Consider the following 9,129-nt stretch of genomic DNA (forward strand, 5'->3'; position numbering starts at 1 on the left):
CAAAACTCTTTCCAGCTCTCTAAACCTCTGAGCTGAAGTTGGAAGTCTATACAACCACTTTTGAAAACTGTTTGGAAAGTTTCTAATGAAGTCAAACATACAGTTACTCTGGGACCCAGAAACACCATTCCCAGGCACATACCTAAGGAAAGTAGGTGCATAAGTAAACAAAATGACTAGTATAATAACAAACAAAACCAATTTGTTCATAATAGTATAAACTAGGAATAAACACTATGCCTATCAACAGGAGAATGGATACAAAAGTGTGGCATAGTCATACAATGGAATACTACACGGTTATTTAGAATACCAATATATGTATAAACACTGATGAATCTAAGACAAATTTTTTAACAAATAAAGGAAGAAAGACTTAAAATAATTTGTACTGTGGTAGCCATTCAAAATAAGTTCAAAGTTACCTCTGGATAACACTGATGGGAAAGGAGTATGAAGGAATTTTCTGAGGTGATGGAAATATTCTATATCTTAATTTGAGTAGTGGTTCATGGGTGCATATATCTGTAAAAATTCATCAACCTATAAACTTAAGTTTTGTGCATTTTGCTGTACGTGAAATATAATTCACTTTTTAAAAATAAAGTAAGAAAAAGATAAAAACGGGAGATATTTTTCATGCAGTTTTCATTTCAGTATTGGTCAGAGCCAAGTGCAACCAATCACTAAGACCTCTTAAATATTTTCTTCCATTTTCTCATCTTTTTACTTCCCCTCTACTACAGTTACAGTTCAGAAACTTATCACCTCTTATCTGGACCATTGTAACTGCCTTTAGATTGTTTCCCTGCCTACAGTCTTGCCTCTTCAGGCATATACAAGCATAATGATTAAGGATTCACAATGATTAATTCACTCTCCTCAGTGATTAATTAGGAGTGAACCTGGTTGTTAGTCCCATGGGCCTTGGACTACAGATGAAAAGTAATGCTCACAATGTGTGTGTGTGTGTGTGTGTGTGTGTGTGTGTGTGTGTGTATGTGTTTTACTGGGGGAGGTGCCATGTGTGAGAACACTGTCCCATAAGTAGGTTGGCAGCCCAGACAATATTGATGGCAGAAATCTTAAGTAAAACAGACAACATGGGTCTGTCCAGTCAAGGGCAAACAAGCTCATGGGACTTGTGTTGTCCTCATGTTTACAGGAGAAAGGATCCAGAGGTCTCTGGGACACTAGTGAACTTCCCTGAGAGCTGTGCTCCTGCCAGAGGAAGGAAGACTGCAGGATTCTGAGCTTTGCTGGCAGGCCCTTCCCCTACAGCTGCACCCCCAATCCCTGGAGATTCCTGTTAGTTGCAGAGACCTGGTAAGTCAACCCTGGCTGGTTGCTACCAAACTCCATCATTAATTCTAAGAAGCTCGTGATTTTCAGTTATAGCACAACCTTATTAGCTACCCCAGAGGAGGTGTTAAGGAAGCAGCTGCTTTGGGGAATAGGACTGGCGTGTGGAGGCCGTGTCAGAACTGCCCTCTGAGCAAGCTTGTTGGAAAAAAACAAAAACTTAATAGTCCTCCAACAGGGGTCTCATAAAATATCCTCTCTTTCCTCATGGGCAGCAGGGAGTCCAGGTGTCTAGGCTGTCTGGAAGCCAGACTTTGGTGTGAGAATGGGCAGGAATGTTGCAGGGTATCAACAGTGGCCCAGAGACCACATACTAGGTGAGGGCAGACTGGAAGTAGGGGACATATGGAAGGTAATAGCCTGTGTTTTAGAAAATTATCAGCTTTAAGAAACTGATAAAACTCTATAGATCCAGAAAATGCATGTGTACCCATGCACAGAATCTTCCACGTAATCCCAGTGGGGTCATATAATTGTGAAACTCATCCTTCATAGTCTATGTGCCTTGACGTAAAACACCTTTGGTTGTCCAAGAGAGTAGTCTGAAAACTAAAACCATATCAAAATGAAACTCTCTGTAACTGAAGATGTAGAGTTTTGGAGGTTGGAGAAAATCCATGACGCAATCAATCACAGAGAAGGAGACATACTTGGAGCACTTTGAAGTTGATGGGTGGTGAGGATCTGAATCAGTTTGGGCAGGCTGGGGTAATTAATTAAAACAGGAAATAAATGAGGTATAGTAGGTATGGGGAGATGAGACTTAGATCTGAATGATGTTGAGTGTTAGGTATCTGTGGGATATCCATGTGGAAATGCCCAATAGACAGTTAAAAATAAAGGATTTAACTAAACCTGTTTGGAAATGGACTGGGAGTCATTGTCTTGAAGGTAGCTTTTGAATCCATAGCTGAACATGAAATCAACAAGAGAATAGATAAAGTAAGAAGAGAAGTAGGCTAAGGTGGGACTCATGTGATCCCCAAAAGTTCACAGGGAGGTTGGTGGAAGATGTATCCAAGAAAGTTTACTGATACTCACCATTCTCTCCATGTTAGCTGTAGGCATCCCTTCACAGTAAAGTAATGTTAGAGTTGGGTTGACAATCTGCATGTTCTTTTAGAAAATCCTTATGTAATATGTGTGTACTATTATTTGTTTTCTCTATCAACTGCATAGATGGATTTCAGTTCATTAAAAATCAGTAATTTGCATTTTCTCTTAACTCATGATATTGAAAACAACTTCTTGAAAACATGATATGATAAACAACTTCTTTTGTAGGTAGATATTTAGGTTTATTCTTAGAGAGAAATGAAATCTTTCATGGAAGGTGGTCCCACAAAGAGAAAATGATGCATCATCTGTGTATAGATAAATTATAAACGAGAATTTTAAAATGTTTAGTGATTTTTTAAAATATGGTTTCTTAAGTTGTACATCCTGCTTATTTTAAATGTTTTGCAATATGGTTTGAAGTTCATCTCTGAGGACAAAATGGGGCAAAATATATAAAGGCAGTAGAATCAGAACTGACTGGCTAGTCTAATTATTTTGTGAGCTAGCAGTATGGGGTGAAGGTGATATTTATTTCATTTTCCATAATCCCAATGCTCACACTGTATAGGGTAACAATGGTGAATCATCATCATCATCATCAACATCAAAATCCATCATAAACAAGCACCACTTACACACTAGAGTTTATGTGATACCCCGAACCCTTGCCTCTTGGAATTTGCATGCTATTGCACACAAATAGACAATCTCAATCTCAAACCCTCTTCTTTACAGTAATGAACTTTCTCTCCACTATTTAGTGAGGATAGATTTTATAGTATAAATAAATTGAGGATGAGGTTTCTAATGCTGGTTCTGTATACAAAAATGTCTAGCTTGAAAGAAATTTTGTTGAATTTAGTGTAAAACAGTATGTTTTTCTTTAAAGATTAATATAAGTTCAGAATAACTCATCCAATCAAAAAATAAAACAAAACTCAATGAAGTACTTTGAAAAGAAACAACACTTTTACATACCTGATTTTAACCAAGATTTTCCAAACAAACAAATGACTAGAGATACCCATTAGATAATAATAGCTAACACCCATGAAGTGTTTTATTGACTAACCTTAGGGGTTTATTTTCTTCAAGGAAACAAAATGGGCATAATATAAACCGGGGTAATTGCTGTGATTGTGAAAACCTTTACAGCACACAAGGAAAATATCTATTCATATTTAATTCCAGTAATACAAAGCAATGATTTAAAATTTAAATATCATTTTCATGGCCTAGTAAATTGTCTACCTACTTAAAACACACATAACACACACACACACACACACACACACACACACACACACACACAATGATTGGTAAGAGCACTCAGGATAATTTTTCTAAAAGAAAGTCCAGAAGATCTGAGGTGTCTGTATCAAAGTTAATTTATTGCTGTGGAATATAAGGTATTTTTGCTTTGCCCCATATTTCTTTTTTTTCCTTTTTTTTTTTTTTTTTTGGGCGGTACGTGGGCCTCTCACTGTTGTGTTGCAGAGCACAGGCTCTGGACGTGCGGGCTCAGTGGCCACGGCTCACGGGCCCAGCTGCTCCACGGCATGTGGGATCTTCCTGGACCGGGGCACAAACCTGTGTCCCCTGCATTAGCAGGTGGACTCCCAGCCACTGCGCCACCAGGGAAACCCTGCCCCATATTTCTATTTGTACCCTTCCCTATCATATAGGCATGTAGGACCAGATGAAATATTCAGAAGTCATCAAATAGGCAAGTGCTTCTCAAATTTTATGTGCATGTAAATCACGTGTATTTCCATCAGGTGAGGTGGATGAAGTTCCCTTTCATCTCAACTTACGGTAATGATGGAAACATGACCTTGTTCTTACCTGTTCAGCTTTGAAACCCTTCCTACCAAATTTGTGATTATCAGTCAAAGTGACCTCAAAGTGAACACAGTTTTCTTCTCCTCTTGTACATACTGTAAATACCATCACTATGCCTCCCATTTAATCTTTAAACATGTCCTATGTGCCAGGCGCTCTTTATGAACTACTCCATGAATTCTCAAAGCAATTTGAAATTATAAGTACTGTTATTAGCTCTGTTTGCAGTGAGAAAACAGAAGCTCAAAACTTCAAAATGGTATCCTGGTGATCTGAATTCAGAGCCTCAGTTTTGACCCCTGAGTAATACTCCTTCCCCTACTAATGGATCAGTGATGTGGTCCCGGCTCACAACTCTATTTGCCTGCTTTACTTCAAGTATTTCTTGGTAGTCCACTCGGCCACATTGTCAAACACATGTTGAATTGAAATCTTCTCACCCTTGTGCTTAATTAGCCTGATATGTATTCTTTCTTTGTCTTTTTTAGCCTCGCAACTTCTTGTTTCACTAACTTAATTTAGACTAGGTAAACAAGCATTTTATCATCTAGAGAGAGTAATGAGATCCCATCACGGGAGATGTTCAAGGAGAGGCTAGATTGCTACATCTCCTGCAAAGATTGATTCAAGTCTTAAATGAAGATCATTTGAGTTACTTCCACAGTTCCTTTCAGCTGTCAGACTCCACTGTTCTACCAATGTCATTATACATCTGAAAACAGGACATTACTAAGACCTTGAAAATTTCATATTCCTGTGAGTGGGTCAGACTTAATATTTTAATGTATTCTTTAGTTTTTACCTACCTTTTTCCTGGAAAATCCCTATTTAGCATTCATGAACATCCTTTGGGATGGTAGCATTCCACATGACTGAAAACCTCCTTAGCCTAATGTTATGTCAGAGATAGACAGATAAATAGATAGATCCCATATTTTATTTAATGTTTACCTTTTACATTTTAGAAAACTTTTTAGTTTGAAATACTCATAGAATCACAGGAAGTTACAAAGACGTGTACAGAGAGGTCTCCTCATTATATTTTTATTTTATTATTTTTTTAATATATTTATTTTTTATTTTATTATTATTATTTTGGGCTGTGTTGGGCCTTCGTTGCTGTGCCTGGGCTTTCTCTAGTTGCAGCGAGAGGGGGCTACTCTTCATTGCAGTGCTCCGACTTCTCATTGCGGTGGCTTCTCTTGTTGTGGAGCATGGGCTCTAGGCACACGGGGTTCAGTAGTTGTGACACACAGGCTCAGTAGTTGTGGCACACAGCCTTAGTTGCTGCGTGGCATGTGGGATCTTCCCTGACCAGGGCTTGAACCTGTGTCCTCTGCATTGGCAGGTGGATTCCTAACCACTGCACCACCAGGGAAGCCCATCATTATATTTTTAAATTAAAATTTTTATTGGATTTTAAATTTCAAGAAAAGCACATTCTAAAAATTTCCCTGAGTCAAAGACATATCAAATGAAAATGGAATATCTTCACCTTTGCACCACCATTTGCCCAGCAACATTGTTAAACAGTTTTGTGTGTGTTTTTTAAGTCCTTTGTTAATATGCATATATGATTGACCGTATAAAAGAAGCCAGAGTACAAATAATCCCAGCTTCCTTTCCATCCCTGCATAGTTTTGCCCAAGGTCCTATGATTATCAAAAACAATAGCCCCAAATATAATAGTGGCTACTACTTATGGAGTACTTTTGATGTACCAGGCACTGGGTATGGTGCTTTATACACACAATCTCAAGTATTTATCACAACTTTATGTATTTTATTGGGGTTTGCAAGGGAGGAACTGCTGCTTAAGGATGCACAGCCACTATTATCATAGCTTGGAATTTAATCCCATCTATCTGACTTTGAAGGCTATAATCAAGAGTTCATTGTACTGCTAGAACTTTCCATGGAATAAGAAATAAAAAAGAAAACCAAATAGGGAAAATATCTACACCTTTTAAATTTCTTGACAATTCAATAAAATCAGCATTAAAAAAACCCCATAAAAACAAAAAAAGTTACTGGTAATATCGGTCAAACCAATTTCTTGAATTTATACTATACTTACAGAAAGAGTTGAGTGATTGACTCTTGCTTTTCTACCATTATCCCTACCCCTAGGCAGCCCCAGCATGAGAGCAGGAAGTGTTTATCAGACAAGGATTTCTCAAGCACATTTCTGGCTTTGGTGGCAGGGCTTGGTGCTCTCACTCTAGTTCCTGGACTGGAAAGGTCACTCTTTGTAAAACAGGCTGTTGGCTGCCATGCATCATGAGAGGGACCTTCCATTCTAGGAGCTGCCTTGAGCATGCTCATTTCCTAATGCAAGAGTTGAAGATCCTTCTTTGATATCTCTAGGAACTCATTTTTCTAGAATGGACATTTATAAGTGCCTATGGACTGACCTTTTAGGAGTACCCATGTAATATCTCTCTAAGTAGCTATTTCGGGACTCCTCAGAGTGCAAACACAACTCAAGGGCAAAAGCCTGAATAGAAACTGTAGAAATGAAGAGCAGTTGATTCGCTTGTGATTCATTAAAGTCGTGGCAATCATTTTCTCCCAACATCCAATGAAGAGATCAGCTTCTCATCTCTTTAGGGACATTTGTGGGTGAATTTCAGTGCTAGATTTTTTGTTAGGATGTGGGTGGCTAAAGCCTGACAGACTGCCTTCTCCTCCTTTCCATTAAGAAAAGAAAGGAGATGCATGGATGTAGGCTCATTTAACTAGAATTCTACAAAGCACCAGTGAATTTTCTCCACTTGTTCTGGTAGCCATGGCCTTGGATCTTGGAACTAGACTCCTCATGTTACATGTTCAACTGGACATGTATCTAGAGCTACAGTACTAACAGCATATCTGCTCTCTTGGCACAAAGTCATTCCTAATTAGGTCTGCTCACCTAGACGTGGTGTTTCCTTTCTTCCTCACCAGAATCCTTATGTCCATGTCCCCTGATTTCTGGTTCTGCCATTTCTCATGACCTGGTGATGACACTGTTGATGTGGGTTTTAAAGGAAAAATTGCAGAGCCATCAAACAGCTCTGCAGGCCATAGAAGGGGAGAAGGCTATACATTTGAAAATCTTGCAGTATTTTACCCCACCAAAATTAGAATATAAACATTAGACAGGGTGAAGAGTTAAATCTCTAAAGTTTAAAAAATCCCATTAGCAACATGGGTTTTTCCATATGTTAAGGAGAAGTACAGAAATGGTGCTTATGAAAGACCTTAGAATCATTAGCCATTAGTGAAATACAAAAAAAAAAAAAAAATCAATGAGATACCACTCTACCCACTAGGATGGCTATCACCAAAAAAACTAATAAAAAGTGTTGGTGAGGGTGTGGAGAAATTGGAACCCTCAAACACTGTTCGTAGTAATGTAAAATTATGCAGCTGTTTTGGAAAACCGCCTGACAGTTCTTCAAAATTTTATGCATAGAGTTATTATATAACTCTATGCTATATAACCCAGCAGTTATATAGATACATACTCAAGAGAAATAAAAATATAAATCTGCAAAAACTTGTACACAATGTTAATAGCAGCATTATTCATAATGGCCAAAAAGTGGATACAATCCAAATGTCTATCGACTGATAATTGGATAAATAAAATGTGATATATCCACACAGTGGAATATTATTTGGCATAAAAAGGCATTAAGTACTGATACACGCTACAACATGGATGAAGCTTGAAAACATGATGCTAAAGGAAAGAAACTAGACACAAAAGCCCACATATTGTATATTTCCATTTATGTTAAATCCCAGAATAGGCAAATCTATAGAGATAGAAGGTAGATTAATACTTGCCTAGGGTTGCAGGTTTTGGGGGAAAATTATGAGTGACTTCTTATGTATATGGTACTTGTTTTGGAGTTGTGAGAATCAGTTCACTGGAAAGAACACAATGAACATGAGATTACAATGTGTCGAATGCTCAGCACAGTTGTAATTGTTTGCCGTGGTAGAATGGAACACAACAGTTGTAAAGAGATGCTATATTGAGAGAGCAATGTCAGCCAGAACGTCCATTTTTTTCTACACACAAGAAATTCTCCATAATTAAGTTCATCACTACTAGACCTGCCTTACGAGAAATGCTAAATGGAGTTCTTTAAGTTGAAATGAGAGGATGTTAACTAACAACATGAAAACATATGAAAGTATAAAACGCATAGTCAAATTCAAAATGCTCTCATACTGTAATAGTGGTACAAAAATTACTTTTAACTATCATAAAAGTAAAAAGACAAAGTATTCATTACAACTATAGCTACAATAATTTGTTAATGGATATAGAATATATAAAATATTTGAATTGTGATGTCAATAACATAAAACGTGGAATTATGAGAAGTTAAAGTGTAAAGTTGTTGTATGCAGTCAAAGTTAAGTGTTATCAGTTAAAGTTAAGTTGTTATCAGCTTAAAATAGACTGTTATAACTATAAAATGTTTTATGTAAGCCTCATGGTAACCACAAATAAAAAACTTGAAGTATACACATAAAAGATAAGGAGAAAGGAATCAAAGCATACCTCTACCCAAAAAAGCATCAAATCACAAAGAAAGACAATAAGAGAGAAAGAAAGAAACTACAAAATGTAAAGAAAAATTTGCAAAATGGAAATAGCAAATCCTCACTTATCAATAATTTCTTTAAATATAAGTGGATTAAATTTTCTAATCAAAAAACACAGAGTGGTTAAATGGATTTTTTTATAAAGCTAGAACAATATACTGTCTACAAGAGACTCACTTTAGTTTTCAGAACACACGTAGGCTGAGTGTGAAGGCATGAGAAAGATATTCCATGCAAGTGGCAATGAAAAGAGAGCAGGAA

The sequence above is a fragment of the Lipotes vexillifer genome, unplaced genomic scaffold (genome assembly GCF_000442215.2).
Source record: "Lipotes vexillifer unplaced genomic scaffold, Lipotes_vexillifer_v1.1 scaffold773, whole genome shotgun sequence".
Lineage (NCBI taxonomy): Eukaryota > Metazoa > Chordata > Mammalia > Artiodactyla > Lipotidae > Lipotes > Lipotes vexillifer.